Here is a 22010-nt window from a genome sequence, read left to right on the forward strand (position 1 = left end):
GGCACTGCGTAGGATCCTAAGGTCTTGGCGTGCATCCGTGCTTCGCTGCGGTCCGGTCCCAGGTCGATGGGCATGTGCACCTTCCGCCGACCACTGGCGACAACATCGATGTACTGTGGAGACCTCACGCCCCACGTGTTGAGCAATTCGGCTGTACGTCCACCCAGCCTCCCGCATGCCCACTATACGCCCTCGCTCAAAGTCCGTCAACTGCACATACGGTTCACGTCCACGCTGTCGCGGCGTACTACCAGTGTTAAAGACTGTGATGGAGCTCTGTATGCCACGGCAAATTGGCTGACACTGACGGCGGCGGTGCACAAATGCTGCGCAGCTAGCGCCATTCGACGGCCAACACCGCGGTTCCTGGTGTGTCCGCTGTGCCGGGCGTGTGATCATTGCTTGTACAGCCCTCTCGCAGTGTCCGGAGCAAGTATGGTGGGTCTGACACACCGGTGTCAATGTGTTCTTTTTTCCATTTCCAGGAGTGTATGAGTGAAGAGGATCAATGTGTATCATTAAATTATAAACACATTTTAGTTTCCCAGTTTACTTTATGTAATAAGGAATTTAGTAAATTTAAGCCTTTCATCCCAAAACATCCAGAGCATTTAAAAATATGAAAGACCTTTTAATGAGAGTATTAAGGGTGTTAAATCCATGAAAATCTTGATATGGCTTTCCTTTTTTACATATTACTTAATACTTAATCTTGAAAGCTATTCTCTAATGACTATTCACTTTTGTTACAAGATGGTTTATAAAGATCTGTATCAAGTGCATCTGAAATTCATACTGATTCAAATTGTCCAAAGTTTTTTCAAAAGCAATGTTATCCATTATTAACTTGCATCTTTGCTGGTCATTTTTGTCTTGCAGAATTCCAAGCTGCCCCATCCCCTGTCCCTCACATCTCCACTCCTTCCTCCCTCTCCTGAGCAATCCGTGTGATGAAATACCTCCATGTTGCACTTGCTCTGATACAAGGGTGCGTGTCATTGAAATCCAATCAGGCGCACACCACCAAAATAAATAATGTAATACAAAACAAACATTCACACATATACGGAATATCCTGGATACTGAAATGACATCACGGTATGTTGAAACATATCAAATCTTCATTCTGAGCTGTTTCTCAACTACCTGAGAATATCACTGTAGCTTCTAACTCCTATAAATGTAGATCCATTTCCTTCATGATATTATAAATTTTTCTACATCCTTTTCATTGTACATGTTCTAAACTGCCTTCTGTTTATATTATTTGTTCTTCACTTGCTGAAACATCTTGTACCGAACTAATTAATATAAAAAATTGTATTTAAATGTTCAACATTGTTTACCAACCATTATTCTACCAATTTGAGATGATCTTCAAGCTATTCTACAAGTTTAAATCCATTCTCCTCTCTAGCTTGTTCACCCTTTCAAGTAGCAGAGATTGTAATTCTAGTGATGTTTTGTTCATTTGAGACAGTTTTTCATTCATTTCTGCTTTTATTTCTGTTGACTGATTTAAAATTGGCTGCCTTGGTTTTGTTGTTTCGTGTGTCATTGCCTGTCTTAGTTATGTTGACTGCTATACTGTCATTTGCATAATTGTTCAAATACCTTACAGGAATGCAGCCGGTTGATGTCTTTGACGGCCACCAATATTTTGACAGGTGCACAATCTTGCAGCTTCTCTGCTTGTATATCAATGTTTTTAGGTACATGTATTAAGATAACCACTGATTTTATTGATAAATTTATGTAATTGTATAAATTTTAAATTTGCAATTGTGTAAATTTTAATCGAGTAATTTTTAAAGTACATGCAAACATGATGAGTCCAATACTATTGAACAAAATGGCCCACAGACAAATAAAATTATAATTTATAACAGACTGTAAAAATTCTTAACAGGGGATCTTTTGAGTCTTGACAAGTATATTGTATACGACTTTTTTCATGGCTCCTCATGAAGAAATGAGATGAGATTAGATCAAGTTAATGAGCTGACTGTAAATCTCAACTTTGTGTTCCTGTCCACCTTTCTAAGAATGTCTAGTGCTAGTGATCATGATCATGTGGCCCCTAGTTCACAGAAAAGCTGTGTTCATGGCTCTTCATATCTGTTGTATATGACTATAGCAACTAATGGGCATTGTTTTTCTATTTGTGATGAAACAGACTTTATTTGATGAATGTACAGATGCAAAAAGGTGGAGATCAGGGATACATTAGCACCATGGTCCCCATTGGCTCAACATAATAAGTCTTATGTTAGCAAGAATTGAAGTTTAGAATTTTGGTGTTTGGTAATGGCATAACTGCTGTTCTCCTATTATTTTCCACACCACACCCACTTCCCACGCAACTTACCAAATGTTGACTGAAGACATCTCTTCCACACAAGCAAGTAATACTTCCTATGAACAGGGAGTCTGTACAGGTTATTGTCCTCCTTGGTCATTGCATGATGATATTACTTGCCCTGTGTTTGTCAAAATAAATTTGGGAACATGGTAAATATTGGGAGTCTACTACAGGGGTACTTGGCGTAATCTACAAATGTTATTATACAGCTAAAACACTCATCTGGTCACTCATCCCAGTTACAGGTTATCTCTCTAACAGCTTCCAGGGACAACAGAAATTTGATTTTCAGTATTCATATAATTACTGACTGAATTTAAAAAAATTAAAATGCTGTCATAATCTAGTCATTAGGAGGTGTACTCTTACGCTAGAGGTTTAATGCAATAAAGCAAGTATGAAACTTAAACCGTGTATATGTCTTGAGGCAGTGTAACTTATGGTGCACAAGCTACCCATGATATATTAATCCAGTAACTGAGAGAGAGAGCATTCAGTGACTTCCAATGAACTTTGCTTATAATTTGAAACCTTTTCTAAACTTTTTCTCATTAGTTGCTTGATACATGGGGGTGCAGTTATCTAAAGAATGCAGGATAGGGGGTTACTGGTACAATCTAACAGTTTTCATTGCTTGTCCATGCTTGAAAATCATGTACGCTATTTCCGTAATTAGGTACAACACTGTTTCATGAGGGCTGCTCTTCCATATTTGGTTTGTAGACCATACTACCACTTCTTAGACATTTAGAGGCTTTCTAGTGCATTGCAGAACAAAATCACAGTTATAGGGTGTCTATGTTAAACATACAATAATATAAAATAAACAACTTGAGACTTAATTGATGTTAAACATACAAATATATAAAATATAACAACTTGAGACATAATTGAGATATATATTGGTGTTTTTTTTCTACATGTATGATAACTCAAAATGATTTCTGTATTTGCTTGTAGCAGCTGATACAACATCCTTATAGCTGTTTTGTTGGACTCCACAGCAGAATGTGTTCTGTGTGCTTTCTCTCACAGAGCTAAGGTCTGTTACACTGGTAAAATGTCATTATCAGTGTGAGCTTGGTCTGCATTAAATTGTGTGGGAGTTCTTGGATGATGAGCTCCCAGATCGCTGGTTGGGAGGGGTAGTCCATCAATTGCTTGGTCCCCTCGAAACCCAGACATTATGCCACTTGATTCTTTTATGTGGGGGTTAATCAACAGTCAAGTGTACCAGACATCAGTTCGTGATCTACAGAATCTGCACCATCACATTTGTGCAGCTATTGCAAATGTTGTGCCTGCAATGCTACAAAACACTTGGAGAGAAGTGGAATACAGACTACATGTCTGTCTTGCCAATAATAGTGTAGATACTGAGGTATATTAGGCATGTAAAGAAATATTTTGAGTTACCATTGTGCAATACACAAATTTATTTTTGTGTGTGCTACCTGTCTGCTGCAGCACACAGCAGCTGATATGTCAGCCGGCACACACAGCATTGCAGACTGTGTAGCAATGAACATTAGTTATGTCTCATGCACACACCTCTTTGCCAAACCTGGGTTTTCCCAGGGAAGGTATGCAGCGGGCAACATTCTTTTTGACCGCACTTTCCACAGAGGCCCCTAGCAATGCACATGACAGATGTGTCCACATGTGTTTTGCTTGTATCGTTCAATAGGAATCATCCAAGTGTTTAGTTAGGTTCAAGCAAGAAGAGAGTTGGTTTTGAAATGTGTAGCAGCAGTGCAGCACACTGCATTGCCTTTGTCGAGCTGATGGTAGACAAAGAAAAGACACTGAGTAATTGCAAAGAGTTGTTGAGGCCCGCCAGGAACTAGATGATTTGCATATGTGGAGTATCTGATTGATGTATTCTGCTAAACTGCTGCAATGGTGTGAAATATGTGCCAATTCTTCTATCATTTGGTAAAGATGTGAAACAGCAACATGCACGTGAACCAACCAGACTAGCCTAAGTTTTATCTCTTGCTAAACTCAACTTGATAGTCTCCATGTTATGAATTTGTGTATGTACACGCGCGCGCGCGCGCGCGCGCACACACACACACACACACACACACACACACACACACACACACACACACAGCATTATTGTCGAGCCATTATTGTGAACACCATCCACTGAACAGTGCTACTCGATGTGAACATTTGTAGAGTAGTTGGGGTAACCACAAAGGGAGGGTTCTGTCCAAGGTTATCATAAACTCTAAAGTCATCTGTTATTATTAGACATTTTTAGGAACTGTTGCCCCACACCAGTGGCCCAGATTATTAATACCAATTTATGTGGTTTTTAGCATTAGACTTAGTTTAACCGCACTAGTTGTGGGATCATAAATTGCAAAATTTAAAACTGCACTGCACCATCTTTTTGTTTCTGTATTGTCTACTGCAGAGTGTTTATGCTCACACCTAATTGATAACTGTAAGCTGCATATTGTTTTCTCTTCTTTAATGGAATAAAATTGTTATTTGTGACATGTATTCAGGAGTCATGCACTGTGTATGTCCTGGGCTGTTCCCTCCTGTTCATTTCCATGCCACATTTAGATAGTTCAGAGTAATTTTTAGGAACCACACTACAGTTTCCATAATGGTGAATCCATCTCAACTGCACAGATTGACAACTGACTACTGACATCACCTCTTACCCCTTCCAGTTACTGCCACCTCTCTCCATTGCACACATAGCTTAATTCTGTACTCCACCCAGGCAGCACCCTATGGGTGTAGCATCGTGGACTAAATCGAACACAACTTTGACACTGTCTGACATCTCCCTTTAAGCTTGGCCCCAACCGACCCCACTTCCCCCATCCCTACGTTGATAATAGAACCAGTGGCTGGCTTGCACATGCTTTGAAGTCAGTATGCATAGTTTGCAGCCTTCAGTTGCTGCAGAAGTGTGCGACACCATCGCCACCCACCTGAGTCAGGCAAATTCAGTGCACTCAAAGATCAACTGATAGGATGGCTGTCCTCAGCAGAGGTGCAGTGCACATGCGTAATATTTTCATCAGAGAATATGCGGCTCTTGCTGCTTCTCTAAAACCTTCATACAATGAACAATCAACAAGAATTTTGAATAATCTGTTACTCATGAATTGGCTCACCCATGTACCAGTCTACCTGCTGTACTCCATATGTCACTGTCTGGACATGATTACATTAACATCAATGCTGCAGCCGTCATTGCTGATAGTGTGTCCAAATCACTCGACACCTGCACTTTAGTCACTGTGACACAGTACTGCAACCCTGCTTTGCAAAGCCATCTCCATTCATAACCCATGCCAATTCTGCCAACCCCCACCACTCCTGGCACCCCCACATGATTGCAGAAAAGAGCAAACTCATCACTGACCTGGTGGGTGTGACTCACCCACCCCCCTACCATGTCTGGAAACACCTACCCCCTTGACCAATTAGTAGCAACCATAGTGAAACGTGTACGAGTGACTTGTGCTGGTACCTTGAGTGCTTCTGTGATGGCACTGCCAACTGCCGGGCACCTTGTGCTTGCTGGCTACTATCTCCCTCTGGACCCCTGCCCCTTTCTCCTCACTCCTGCAAATGGCTCCATCTCTATCTACTGTTTCCACACCCATATCTTTGACTTCAATCTTGGCCGACATTTTGCATGTACCTTTATCATGGCCAATGTTATGGACCCCATCGTCTTTACCGATTTCACCACTTTCATGGCCTTCTCCTCAACCTGGCAAACTGCTATGTCATTGATGGTACTGCCCACCACTCCATTGCCTGTGATCACTGCATCACTCCCCATTTTGCCATTAAGCAGCTTCCCCTCCTCACCTGCCCTTCCAGCACTCCCCACCACCACCCCCTTCTGAGAGGTATGCCATGATACTCTGCACTACATTATGATGGCTCTGGGCACTCCACTTCTCTCCTGCCCATGTCCCTCCCACCGGTTAAGCAATGGGTCACACAGACCAAAAGCAATGTTGCCATTGCCACCAGGGTGTTACACCCCTCAAACAACCCATGGGCCTCTGCCTTGCACCTCATTCCCAAAAAGGATGGGACTTTGTGTCCATGTGGCGACTTTTGTGCCCTCAATGGCAGGACAGTTCCTGACTGTTATATGCAGTTTCACTATTGTGCAACTACAGTGACAACCTGTCAGCTGTTACTGTGTTTAGCGAATCAGACTGGACTAAAACATTCACACAAATTCCAGTTGCCCCAAAGGACATGGAAAAGACAGTGGTAATCATGCCTCTTGGTCTATTCAAAAGTGTTTTTATGCCTTTTGGACTCTGCAACACTGCCTGGACCTTGCAGTGTTTGCTCAAGAAAATACTATGTGACACCTCTACTTGCTTTATGTATTTGGATAATGTCCTCATCTCCATGTGCAACCTAGCAGAACACTGCTGCCACCTCCAGGAGGTTTTTCCTGCTTCCAAAGGGTGGGAGTGATTATTAAACTTGAAAAGCGCGTTTTTGATTTTCCAAAGATTTATTTCCTGGGGCATAGAACATCTCCTGCCAACTCCTGCCAACTGTGTGAGAAAATCCATGCCACTGCCGAATTCCCACACCCCAAAACATTAAAGAACTTCAAAGATTACTCAGAGGAGCAAATTTTTACTGATGTGACCTGGGAAATGCAGCTGGCATACAACCATCATTTGCTACTGCCTACCAGGGGAACCACACCAAAAGCAAGAGAACTGCACCCTGGCCAGTGAAAATGACAGACAACTTCAAGTCAACAAAATAGGACCTCTCCAACACTGTTCTGGCACACCCCCATCCATTCAGCCCTTGACAGTCATTATGGATGGCACTGTTCTTCAGCAACATTTCAAAGATTCATGGCATCTGCTGGCATTTTTTCTGTGTACCTGCATGAGCTGCATCAGCATTAGGCTGCATACTGTCGTAGCAGCCCCTTATTTAGAAGACCTGCTCAACTGACATGCAAGATGGGTTGCCGACTGCTTTGCAGGAGTGCGGAGAGAAACATCGCCAGTGAATATAATCAATAACAGGCTTTCAAAATAAACATGTGACTGTGTTCCACCAATCAGAACTCAAACAACTCATGTAGCACTCCACTGACCAAGCTGTATAAGCACACCTGGACAGTCAGAACAGCAGTGTTTACCTACTGCTAGGAATATCTCTGGACAGCTAATTTACTATTTTGACAGATACTGTATTTTGTAGAGTAGATTTTGGTCAGTATTTTATTCCACTGTCTTGTTTCCTTATCTGGTTTGCCACTACAAGAGCAATGGGGTTTTCTTGTAATTCTTGCATTTAAAACTTAGTATATGCCATGAAGGCGTTTTTATTTTATTATAATAAAGTGTGTTCAAAGTGACTGTTAGTTCTTTCCTGCTGACCGCAGGACACTACATATACAATAATGAGATCCTTGTCATGCATGAGGCAATAAGCTATTTCTGCCCCTCCTCTGAAGGATGCCTCTTTATGGTTTTGACTGACATCTGCACCCCATCACCACAAATTTATGCCAAAAAGACAGCAGCCACATTTCTCCTCAGTAGTTCTGCCAGCAGGAATACTCTCCACAATTTATGACCAAGATACAACACAAGGTAGGGGCTGACAACATTATCACCACTGTTTTAGTTGCTCTCACGTCATTACATCCCTCCTCAACCCCTCTGTCCTGGCAGCTGCCGAGGCAGCTGTTTCTGAATTACAGTAGACTGGCAGCTACCCCAACACTGGCCTCAACCTTCAAACAAATAGAGTTCCTGGTGCAGTGTTGTATATTTGGTGTGGCTTCCATCCAGGTTCCAACTGCCCAAATAGTCCTTTAGAAGGCATAAGCCCCTACCTAACTCCCGACTTCTGCTGATCGGCTTTTGAGCATCTTCACAGCCTGTCTGGCCCCAGTGTTCATGCATCCATGTCCTTTGTACAAGAACATTCCATATGGCTCAGTGAACAATAGGACTGCACCAACTGGGTGCAAGAGTTCCAAAGTAGGTCACCACATCCCTGCTCCCATCACTTCTATGCCCCCCCCCCCCCCACCCCCAACCCTTAGTCAACCACCATTTTTGCTATGTACATATTGACCTTGTTGGACCCCTCCAGTCATCAGACAGCCATGGCTACATACTTACTGTCACTGACCGGTTCACAAAGTAGCTGAAGGCTGTACCACTGCCATACATCAAGGCGGATGGGGTGGCTGCAGCTCCCATGGACTTGGGAGTTACACCTTTGGGTGCCCATGCTACATCACACTATAGATGACAGTTCATGTCAGGGATATTTAAAGCACTAGCTGCAACGTGCAGCATGCTCATACCATTTACCACCCTACTACTAACAGCATGGTGGAAAGATTTCACAGGACACTAAAAGCTGCCTTCAGAAGCCATCTCACAACCAGGTGTAGCACCCTGCCACTAATTCTCCTAGGCTGGTGTGTGGCCCAGAAAGCCCTTTTGGTTATGTCCACTGTTGAAGCCATCTACAGGAAACCACTCACCATTCCAGGAAACTTCATCGAGCAGCAGCCCGTGTGATCACCACCCGTCTTCCAGCCTTTGTCCCAGAGCTCCACAACTGTATGCCACACCTTCACCCAGCACAACATCTAGCAAGTGCGAGTCCTTTGCACACAAGGACCTCCAGGTGTTTGTGCATCTTATGCTTTGAGTTGGCACCAACCAGCTGCTGCTGTGCCCACAGTACTCTGATCTGCACCAGGTGCTCAAGAGAGGAGAGAAGACTTATTCTGTACACCTCCATGATAACATAACTATGGTCTCCATTGACCATCTAAAGCCAGCATAGATCCTTGACCTTCCCAGCTCATGCATGCTACATAATGTCGAGATCAAGTTGCCAATGGATGCTGCAAGCAAAACCCCGCCCACTACTACTGACCCAATAGATGACACCTTGACCCCAGTTTAGGGGCCATGCTGCCACTCTCACCAATGCCTACCTTGGTACAGCTGCCCACGGTGCCTGCTGCAGGGCCACGCTGCCATTCCCACCACCATCTACCTTGACAGAGCCATTCACGACACCTACCATGGGGCTGTGCTGCTACTCTCAGCACTACCTACGTTGGCAGGGCTGCCCATGATGCCTGCTGCCACCATGCTCCTGACTCTAGATCTGCACACTGGTGTCCTACCTGGGCAGTGAGTTACCAATCCTATGTGCCTGGCACCAAGGAGCGGGACACTGACACCACAACGTCAGCCACACCCACGCAGTAATGCATGAGCCACACTTCCAGCAACAGGTTACAACAGTGAGGACCTGCAGTATTGGTACATGAAGGTGCCCACTGTATTGTGGGATGCATGGTGCATCACCCTCCTTGTACGAGCTTCTTGGGCACTAGTATGCTGCTGCACATTCTGCAACCCACCCAGGCATGCTGGCTGGCTGCATCACTTAGATGCCTCCCTCCTTGATTGGTGGTGTGATGGGCAGTTGCCCCCGTGCGTAGCTTGCCAGGTCATCTCCCAGCGGTCGCCTCATACAATGCCGCCCACATTCTCTGTTGCCACCAGCCTATCCCCCTACCACCGAGCCACTGCCTGCCACAGAGTGACGATCAACACTTGCTGCACCCACTGCTTCTGTCAGCTTACTGTCCGCTTTCTCAGATAGAGGAGTGGTGAGGAGGAAGGAGGGGGGCGGGAGGAGACTGTGTGCAATGCACAAGTTCATTTTCACTTCTGCCACCTATCTGCTGTAGCAGACAAGTTAGTATCACAGCAGATGATGTGTCAAGCTGGTGCACACAGCATCACAGATGATGTGTAGCAATGAACAATAATAGTGTCTCATGCACACCTCTTTGCCAAGCCTGGATTTTTCCAGAGAAGCCACTCAGCAGGAAACATTGTTCTTGACTGCACTTCCACAGAGACACAGAGTAAAGCATGTTACAGATGTGGCCACATGTGTTTTGCTATTGACTTTAAATTAAAGTTCATTAGGAAACACCATTGGATATTTAATGGTCAGCTGAATGCTTAGTTAGGTTCAAGCAAGAAGATGATGCAGAAGGAGCGATGGTTTTGAAATGTGTAACAGCATTGTGGCACACTGCTTTGGCTTTGGAGAGCTGGCAGTAAACAAAGAAAAGGCATGAAGTAATTGCAAACAGTTGTTGAGGCCTGTTAAGGACTAGATGATTTGCATGCATGGAGTATCCTCTTAATGGAGACTGCTAAATTGTTGCAATGGTATAAAATAAGTCTTAATTGTTTTATTAATTGGCAAAGTGGTAAAACACCACCACATGCATGAACTGACTGTATTAAATCTTACCCCTCGCTAAACTCAATTTGCTAGTGATGATATTATGAATTTGTGTATATGTAGGCATAGTGAATCATCGAGCTGTTACAGTGAACACCATCCACCAAACAGTGCTATTGTGTGTCAACACTTGTAGAGTAGTTGGGGCAACCACATCAGGAGGGTTCTGCCCAAGATTGTCTTAAACTGAAGGTTAAATTATCTACATCAATAGCACTATCAAATGACATCTGTTATTACCAGGCATTGTTAGGAACTGTTATCCTACACAAATGATCCAGATTATTATTAGCCAGTTATGTGTTTCTTAGCATCAGACATTGTTTAATAGCATTAGTTGTGGAATCAGAGCTTGCAGAATTTAATATCAGTGTGCCAGTGCTCATTTCCTACATGGTGCTGTCTTTCTGTTTCTTTATTGTTAGTACAGAGTGTGGTTGGTCAGACATATCTCATAATTATAATCTTATTGTTTTCTCTTCTTTCATTGAATAAAAATGTTATCTGTGATGCATATTCAGTAGTCATGCATTGTGTATGTCCTGGGCTGTTCTGTCCTGTTCATTCCCATGCCAAATTTAGATAGATTAGAGTAGTTCTTTGGAATCACAGTATGATTTTCACAATGTACTTGTGGAAACATACCGTCAATAAATATCCCTGTTACTTCTTAAGTTATTACATTTTAAGTTATAATTTGTTTAACCTAGGACTTCCTGTATTTAATTTTTTTAATGAATACACCATTTTGATGAAGGCCAGCAAGTGTAGAATGTGATTTGTATTATGTTGTTAGTTGTGTTCGCCAAGTGAGGTGGCACACTGCTTAGAACACTGGACTTGCATTTGAGAGAATGATACTTCAGATCCCTGTCTGGCCATTCAGATTTAGGTTTTCTGTGATTTCCCTAAATCACTCCAGGCAAATGCCAGGATATTTTCTTTGAAAATGGCCATTTGCCTTGCCTATCCTTTTGTAACCCAAGCACATGCTTCATCTCTAATGACCGAACTGTTGTGAGGTTGTAAAACTTTGATCTTCTTTCTTTCCATACTTCCTTTCTTCATTCAAATTCACAGAATATGTTATTTCATATGTGTGTTCAGTAGAGTTGGCAGGAAAGTTATATGTGATTAAATTGCACATGGGTTATGGAACTTACAAATTTTTATTCAGTTTAACTGTGTGCTACTAGGTCTTCAAAGAAATGTTCAGTTATATTTGTCTATTAATATTTCCCTTTACTACATTTTCACACTTGAACAGTGTCTTTGTCTTATACATAAAGTAATCTTAAGGTCTGATGACAATAGTTTAACATTTTAAGTGTGCCCTTTTAAGTGACAATTTTTGCTAGGTCCTCGACTATTTCATTGTATTAACAGCTTTCATACTGTCCATTATCAGCAAATTAAATTTCTTGATAAGGCACTGGGTCAGTATATATTAGAGCAAACCTCTGCGGTCTGTTATGATAAAAAGACACTGTTTGCTGTTAAAATTGCAATGCGAAGAAGGATAGAAAATGACAAAATTTTACTTATTGTGTGTGTACAGTCCAGTAGGAAGACTGTATGATTAAACTGTAGGTAATTTGGATATGCACAGTGTGCATAATTTAGTGTACAGAGCTGCCACCTCTGACAGCAGCTATGGCTCTAATTGGGTTGAATAGAAAGTAGAACTTGGATGAAAGATATAGGAGCTTCATTTCATGCTGCTTCAACTCTATATTAGAGTTAATCAGTTGTAGTGCCAAGTAGTGCCAGGCCAGTCTTTTGGCAACCCATGACCAGATGTTTTCAGTAGGTGAAAGTGCAACAGTTGGATACCCTCCACATCAAGGTAGGTCAAGACAGAATGGGAAAAATGCATTGTCTTGCTGAAAGATAACATCACAAATATCTAAAACACTAGACAACAGTCATTGGCCTTAACAGGTTAAAATATATGGCTGCTGTCCAAATCATCAGTTACGTAAAGCAGAAATAATTGTATTGTGCCCCATATAACATCATGCCAGTTGCTGGGCCCATATGACAATGAAGAATGCAGTCTAGTAATGTACATTTTTCTCCTTGCCTCCAAACATGGATACATCTATTGTGATGCTACATACAATATCAGTGCTTGTTTGAAAAGATACAATGTTGCTACTCCTGTATGTAGTATTCTTAATCGGCATACCACTATTAGCATGTCCTTTTTTCTGCCATGTCAAGAGAAGCAACTAAGTAGCCATATGACATTGCAGAGTGGTGCTGCAGATGTCATTGCGCAGCTCATGTTGATACTTGTCTTACTGCAAATAATCCCATTTCTTGATGCAAGGTAAGTGATGTGGCAATACGATTCTCAAGGGTGCATTGGAAAATCTGTCTGACCTCTGGCACAGGTGAAATGGGAATGACATTGAGTACGATCCTCCTGAATTCATTATCTCCATGTTTGTATGGCAGTGTGGTATCCCAGCAAACGTGAAAAGGAATACTGCAGAATGGTAAATAGTAGTCTTGATAGACTACAATCTTGCCACTGTCAAATTCTAATGCATTCTGATAGCCATTTTGCCTTCTCACATGAAGCATAATGTGATATTCTCACGAACAACTAATTACTGAATGAGAAACACACTACGCAATCTTTCTTTATACATGGTGGACAGATAAATGAGGCCCTATGTTGTACTGAACATGATATTTGAAGCTATTTGAGAACTTTTATTAAATCCACTGTGCAGTCTTTTCTTACACATGGTGGACAGATAAAAGAGGCCCCACGTTATACTGAAGGTGATATTTGAAGGTATTTGAGTACTGTTACTTTTTAATGCTAGGGTCAGAAGCAGCGTCATGTAAAGTCACATGATGTTGAGCTGCACTTTGGTAACCAGTGCTGTATTGTTCAGAGTCAGTTCGAAGCTTGTTGTGAATACAGTTCTGTAGAATGCCTTTTTCAAGTGAGCAAAGAGTGTTAATTGTTGATATTTTTTAAAACGTTAAATGAAAGTTTAATGATGAAGGATCCAGAGGCAAGTACTCCTGAAAAAAGAGTTATGCAGAAACTGCTCATTAAATTTAGAGCAACAGGTTCAGTCACTAATGCCAAATATAACTACATAGAGAAAGTTGAAAATATTGAATGTGTTCACGAGAATATGGCGAGAAGTCCACGGAAATCAACTAGACCTCTGCCCTCCTATCTAAAAATTGAACATTCATCATACCAGAATATGTTGAAGGTGTTACATATACAAGCATACAAAGTGCGAGTGATGCAAGCATCAAAACCTATGGATTATGCACAATGACAACACTATTGCTAATGGTTAATCACACATGTCGCTGATGGTTATCAGGATCCAGATCTTTACTTCACCTTAGTGGGTATGTGAACTCTCAAAACACATGCTATTGGTCAACAGGCTATCCTAGGGAATACTTTCAGGCACCTCTGCATGATCTTAAAGTGGGCATTTGGTGTGCAGTTTCAGGTAAACGGGATGGATTGTAGGCCCCATTTTCTTAAACACAACAGTGAACTCTCATGTGTATATAAAAGAAATGTTGCAACCATTCATAGTGCAGCTAATGGACGAAGAATAAGAGTACACATTTTTCCATCGAGATGGCACTACAGCGCATATATCATGCTTTTCAATGTCATATGTTCAGGAAGCTTTCAGAGAAGAACATGCAGTTTCCACAGGTTTATGGCCTTCCAGATCACCTGACTGTCTACATGTGAATTTTATTTGTGAGGTGATTTAAAGGGTAAAGTCTGCAGTACCAACATGCATACAACTGAAGAGTTGAAAGCAAACATTCACAATGTGATTATGTAAATCACACCAAATTAATTGGCCAAAGTTGCCAGAAATATGTTGAGATGTGCCGAGTTATATATCAATATTTATGATTAATATTTTCAGCATCTTTTGTGAATTATTGCCCTATTTAATATTCCATACATTGTTTTTCATAATAATAATGTACTACTCTGTATTTTGTATTAACAATAAACACGCGAATTCTCAGCATGTGGTTTATAAGACATAGGGCCTTTTTATTTTGGTCAAATTGTTGGAATGAAGATTGTGTTATTCCTTCCTGCTTTATGTGGTCACACTGAAATACTAATCATCTGCATATTCAAGCGTTCAGTACACTTAATGGCCATTTGACTTCATTGCATACTGCCTTCATAGTGTTGCAGGTGTAATGGCTAGTTGTGTATGGCAGCTGAAATATATCCAGTTCCTAGTGTTATATCAATGCATGGAATAGTTTTAATAAGTCCTTGGTAGGTTTCTGGAGGTATGTAGCACCATATGTCTTTGCATAGGTTTGTGGGCACAGAGCTGTAACCTGACAGCATTCTGCATGTGTTCCTTCAGGTTCTGATTGGGCTAATTAGATGGCCAAAACATCATCATTAGTTCACTATCACATTCCTCAAATCACTGTAGCATGATTCTGGTCTTGTGACATGGACAGTTATCCTGCCAGAAGATGCCCTCACAATTGGGAAAGACATCAAGCATGAAGGGGTGCAAATGGTCCCAATAATGGTCATGTAATTTACAGCTATCATGGTTCCTGCAATTACTACCTCATGTTCCAGAAAAGCCCAGACAAATGTTGTGCACAGCACAATGATGCCCCTACATGCCTGTTTCTATAGCACAGTACACGTTTTGAGCAGCTGTTTGCCTGGTTGATGGCATATCTGCACACAACTATCAACCAGGTGTAACAAAAATGTGATTCTTTTGACTGGGCACCATGTTTCAACTGATTCATGGTCCAATCTCAAACACTGCATGGCTACTGAAATTGTAACTGACAGTGTTGTTGAATCAACATGGGAACATAGAAGGATCATCTAATCCAGAACCCCATATTTGATAATACATGCTAAACAGTGTGCTCTAAAGCACTTGTGCCCACACCAGCCTGGTACATCATCATCAGATCTGACACAGATCACTATCTGTCCAGCTGTACAGAGTGGGCAAATCTCTGTCATCCATGACCTGGACATTCTACACCCTGTAGCCTACTTGAGGGTCACTGCCCTTTAGCCACTTTCCATACATGCTCATGATAGTAGCACATAAACAGTCTACCAGCTTCCCCATTTCTGAGATGCTCCTTCCCAGGCAACGAATCACAACAGTTTGCCCACTTTCAAAATATCAAGCCAGTGAATTTTCCCATTTTCAGCCCATATCATTGCTAGAATGATCCCTCACAAGTGTCTGCTATAGTTATATACTTTCCTTACCATGGTACATGTTTGCAACACGATATGATGGCATTCAGTCTTCTTGTAGGCAGTGGTCATAATGTTTTGTCTCATTTTTCAGTTGTAACTGATTTGTTATCTCACTATTAAAATTGTATGGTTCCTGCTAATGGCAACATGAGTCCTAGTAATCGAGATATTCGAATAAATTGGATTACCCACGGCCATTGGATGGACTTTTCCAAATTTCTATTGAAGGTTTCAATGTAACCATGGACTGGCCAAGGTCTGTTTTGTGTTCTTCATTGTTCCTTTGCTGAAGCTGACTTGACCTCTTACACACATATATTGTTACTGTCACTTTTAGTTGGCATAGAGGTTTTACTGCATTTTTTCCTTCTATACACTTTGCTAGAATTTTCATTTGTCTCCTTTTTCAGTTGTTCACCAGGTGTTTTGTTCACCTGTCATTAGCCAGAACTGAAAACCATTTCATTCACATGTCTCATCTCTTGGGAACTTGGGATAGGTGAAAAGGACGAGTGGACCATTGTGGGACACACTTCATCTGGCTCGTCCCCCTTGGCCAGTCCAGCATGAGTGACCCTGATGGTAGCTAAGCTACCGCCAGCATAGCCTGTCCTTACCGTGCCATCTCAAATCATAATAAGAAGGACTCTTAGGCATAGGGAAGCTGGCCGCCCTAGGGGAGAAAACCCTTAGAAGAAAATTGGGCAAATCTGCAGGCTCTTAGGTGGCAGCCCCACCACCAGACTCGGGAGCTGTGGGCCAATCACTGGCATCATAAAAGAACAGCCAGACGGACTCAAATGTGATGACCTTTGGCATGAAAAGGACAACAAAAATAGGTTTCTGGAATATTAGAACATTGAGAGAAGCCAGCAGACTGAAACAGGTTACAAAGGAGATGACGAGTTAGAAGTTGGACATTCTTGAACTTAATGAGGTGAGATGCCTAGATTTTGGAGAAATCCAAACACAAGATGAATGCACTTTTTTATAATCTGGACCCGCTGGAGAGGATGCAGAGCACAGAAATGGAGTTGGACTTTTGTTAACCAAAGAGCGAGAAAGAGCCTTATGGAATGAAAACAGGTTTCGGAAAGATTACTGACAGCACATTTTAAGACAAACATTCGAAATGTCACAGACATCCAATGCTATGCTCCTACAGAAACTTCAGATACTGAACAGAAAACAGAGTTTTACCTCTCCTTAAGTGACACCATTAAAAGTACTAGTAAGAGAGACATCTTGATTACTACGGGAGACCTAAATGCAAAAATTGGAAAGAACAATGGTATCGGAGAAATGAATGAAAATGGGAATATGTTTTCAAATTTCAGTGCAAATCATGATTTGGTGATTGGTGATACATTATTCCCACACAAAAATTGCCATGAGGTTACTGATCACAGAACAGAAAACCAAATTGATCATACAGTGCTAAGCAAAAAATTTAGAAGTTCGCTGACGAACGTGAGAAATAAACATGGGGCTGATGTTGGCAGCGATCACCACCTTATTGTTGCAAATTTTAGACTAAAAGTCATGGCTACAAATAGAAACTTTGAACAATGGAACAAAAAATATGATATGGGAAAACTTAGAATAACAGCAACACAAGAAGCTTTCTGTATTGAGCTAAGGAACCACTACGAGGCACTCGAAGAAGCACAGGAAAATGATGAAAATAGTGTTGATGATACATGGACTCACATTAAGGACATCTATTGCAATATGAGCAAACAGGTCCTTGGCGTTAAAAATCATTTGAAGAAAGATTGGATGTCTGAGCATACATGGAATTTGATCAGCTATAGGAAGAAGATTAAGGCAAAATCAAATATGAATAAAACCAGACAGCAGAAAACTTGAATGCAAGCTGAGTATGCAGCTACTGACTCTCAAATAAAGAGGAGTGTGAGGAATGATAAGAGAAAGTAGATGGAAGAGCAGAGACAGCCGCAGCAAGGGGTGGTGCAAAAGAACTGTACCGCATCCTTAGAATGTTGTCCAAAAAAGGTTTCAAGAACAGATCTGTGAAAAGCATGGAGGGTCGACTGTTGATGACAGAAGAAGACCAACTTAGAAGAGAGAGAGAGAGAGAGAACATTTTTTCTGAAGCCTCAAACAGACAGTAACCTGAAAAGAGGGAGAAGCAATGCAATGGAATTTTCCAGATGCCAGTGTCAGAATCAATGTAAACACACCAACTAAGACTGAAATTAAAATAGATCTCAAACAGATAAAGAATGGGAAGGCTCCAGGAATTGATAATATTGCACCTGAGGTGCTACAAGCAGACATTGACACCACCGTTAATCTACTCCATCCATTGTCTGAGAAGATATGGTCAGAAGAGAAGATACCAAAGGATTGGAAAGAAGGGCTGATTATTAAGTTGCCAAAGAAAGTGGATACTACCAACTGTAATAACTGGCAAGGCATCATCCTCCTATCTGTACCAAGTAAAATACTCTGTGGATTGATGCTAAATCATATCAAGAACTTAGTCGAGACATTGCTGAGAAAAGAGCAAGCTGGGTTTAGAGAGCACAGAAGTTGTGTCGATCTCATCAACACACTGCGGATAATACTAGAGCAGAGTGCAGAATGGCAGAACACACTCTATCTTACATTTTTTGATTTTTTAAAAGGCATTTGACTCTCTTAATAGGAGAGTTGTGTGGCATCTCTTGGAAGAATGTGGAATAACATCAAAGATAATAAATATTATTAAAGCCATGTATGATGAATATGAATGTAGGGTGCTACACAATGGGGAACTTACTGAATGCACCCAAACAAATGTTGGGGTGGAGCAGGGATGTATTCTCTCATCTACCTTGTTCTTGTTGGTACCGGACAGCGTAATGAAAAGAGTTGTTGATGGTAGGAGAAGAGGTACTCAGTGGGGAATGCAAGACAGGCTTGAAGACCTTGACTTTGCTGACAATATCTGCCTGCTCTCCCAAAGATTGCATGGCATGGAAGAAAAGTTGGAAAGACTGTAAGAGGAAGCAGAAATTGCAGGTCTTAAAATAAATGTTCAGAAAACTAAGGAAATGAGAATGCGATCTGAAAACAAGAAAAGCTAACAGTGTATGGAAAGGCATTGGAACAAGTAGACTTGTTTGTATGTCTAAGGAGTACCATCTGTAAAGATGGAGGAGCTGAGGAGGATGTAAAGAGTTGGATACAGAAGGCAAATGGAGCCTTTGTACAACTGTACCCTGTCTGGTGTAATAAAAACATCTTGAGACGAACCAAGCTGTGCTTGTTCAGTAGGAACGTAAAGTCAGTCAGACCTGTGTAGTTGCAAAACGTGGAAGGTAACAAACATGACTGTAAACGAGCTGCAAGTCTTCATCAACTGGTGTCTTCAGCACATTATAAATGTGAGGTGGCCAGATGTTATATAAAATGATGAATTGTGGGAGATGACAAACCAGTGACCAATCTGTGAAGAAATAAAGGAAAGAAAATGGAGGTGGATTGGTCATAAAATACATGAACAAGGAGCTGTTGAAAAGGCAGCACTGGATTGGAATCCACAAGGAACACATAGACATGGCTGCCCAAAAAAGATACGGAAAAGAACGGTGGAAGAAGAAGCTCTGAAACCTGGTAAAACATGGAGTGAAGTGAAATGTTTGGCTGCCAACAGAACCAGATGGAAGGTCTTTACTGCTGCCCTATGATCCAACAGGAGCAGCAGGAAATAAGTCAGTAAGTTATCTCTTGAGAACTTAACCCATCAATAGTATTCATTGCAATAGCTAAGAAACAGCTTAATGGTGTTCCTGATATCTAGACTCTGTTTACAGCAGACATACACTGGTTTCCTACTTTGCCACTTTCTTTACACACATCTTCCCTCTAACCCACATCAGACATGGAGGGAGTTGAAGGAATCATACTGTCTAATAATAATAAATTTCGAGTTTGTCATCCTATTAGAATGTAATCATTGTTTGCAACAGATGTTACCAACCCAAGACAGATATGTGGATGCTCTTCATAACATCTGTCATTCAACTTACAGTGCAACACATACCAATGGAACATAATTTTGTTGATACTAACCATTAAAACTGCAATGTCATAAAGCATAGTAAATAGCAAAATTTTACTTACTGTACATATACAGTAAGTAGAAAGTATACATGATCAAATTTATTGATTATTTGATGCTATACATTATGCAAAAACTTAGTGCATTGATCCAAGAACTCTAGCTGCAATGATGGCTCTAACCTGGTTGTACATCAAGTGAAACTGAGATTGGATGACAGATATGGGTATGTTATTCCATACTGCTTCAACTTTGGGCCAGAGTTCATCAGCTGTAGTGATTGGTGTGTGGCAGTATGCCAATCTCTTGGCAACCCATGACACAATGTTTGAAAGGGTGAAAGATCTTAAGAATGTTAAAGCCAGCTCAACACTCAAACACCCTTTGTATATCTTCAGAGACTGAGTAAAACATGCAGCACTACATAAAAGTAGAATGGTAATAGAATGTAGCAACCAGGCATGGGATGTAGCCTTGATATACATTTCTAGGCCAGAACTCCCGTTGGCTGCAATGTGGCTTACCCACATATCTTTCTATTTTCTACCCAGTCTTTTCTCTTATAATCTTTCAGTTACATTTCTTCAGTTTTCTACATAGTTCATATCTCTTATATTAAGTAGTTATAGGCTGTACAAACCATTAGCAGAACTGTTATTCTTCATACCATTATTGGACTACCAAACTGTTATGTTGGTGCATAAGTTTGTAGTGTTTTTGTTTTACTTGTTGCTATTCCAGCTGCTATGGGTTTATTTATCCATTGTCATTATTATTTGTAATTCTCTGTTGTTATTTGAGTTTACATATTATCATTATTATTTGTAGTTCATTGTTGTTATTTGAGTTTACATCTTGTCATTTTGTTGTTTGGGGGCAGTGGAGCTGTGGACACTAGAAAATGAAGTGCCAACTGAAGAAATCAGAAAATTTCTGACATATTCTTCTGTTTGAGTTCAATAGAGGGTTGACAGCAGGAGAAGCAGCAAAAAACATTTTCACTCTGTATGGAGATAATGCCACTGGACAGACCATAGCAAGAAAATTGTTTTCTTGTTTTAGGGAGGACTGTTATGATGCTAGTGACTCTCCACATTCAGGAAGACCTTCCAGGTATGATGAAGAGTGTTTAAATGCATTAATTCAGCATGGCCCACATCAATGTACTCGAGAACTGGCTAATGTGATGAACTGTGATCATTCCACCATCAAGAGACATTAGCAGGTAATGGGGAACATTAAAGAATTGGGTGTGTGGGTGCCACATGCTATAAGCCAAAATCATAAAAATCAGTGGGTGGCCATATAGGCTTCTTTGCTTGCTCATCATCATTTGGCTTGTGAACATCAACTTTTCCTGTTGTGTATTGTTACTGGTGATGTGAAATGGTGTCTTTATGATAGCATAAGGAAAAGAAAGGAATGGTTGAGCCCAAACAAAGCAGAAAATCCCCATACAAAGACCTGCACACGTCCACAAAAGATAATATTATGCATTTGGTGGAACAGAGACAGTTTGGCATAGTATGAATTGCTTTCTTGAGCTATAACCATACCTGGTGACACTTATTATTGAAAACTCAGACATCTTGCAGATGCAACCCAAGAACAACAGCCATGAAGACTGAAGTATTTCTACTCCATGATACTGTCTGCCCACATTCTGCTAGACTGACAAAAAACACTATGCAGGAGTTGAGTTGGGAAGTCATTCTGCACCCACATTATTCACCTGATCTTGCACTCTCAGATTTTCACTTTTTCCACTCTCTATTGAACAAGCTTCAAGGAACTTCCTTTCGGATGAAAATGCACAACGAGGCTCAACAGGTTCTTCACCTCAAAACTACATGATTTCTACATTCACAGAATCAAAAAGTTATCCCACTATTTGCAGACTGTTGTAAATACTGAAGGAGACTATATTACTGATGATGAAAGTCACCTTTATGTGTATCTGTTTTGTG

At 41.1% G+C, this 22010-nt stretch overlaps 1 protein-coding gene across 1 annotated transcript in view; it reads right to left on the reverse strand.

Annotated features, from left to right (window-relative positions):
* The window catches only part of LOC126268122 (protein ATP6V1FNB-like), a 58763-nt gene that overhangs the window by 13555 nt on the left and 23198 nt on the right, over window positions 1–22010 (reverse strand). The gene's annotated exons all lie outside the window — the stretch shown is intronic.

Source organism: Schistocerca gregaria, chromosome 4, assembly GCF_023897955.1.
Source record: "Schistocerca gregaria isolate iqSchGreg1 chromosome 4, iqSchGreg1.2, whole genome shotgun sequence".
In the NCBI taxonomy this organism is placed as follows: Eukaryota; Metazoa; Arthropoda; class Insecta; order Orthoptera; family Acrididae; genus Schistocerca; species Schistocerca gregaria.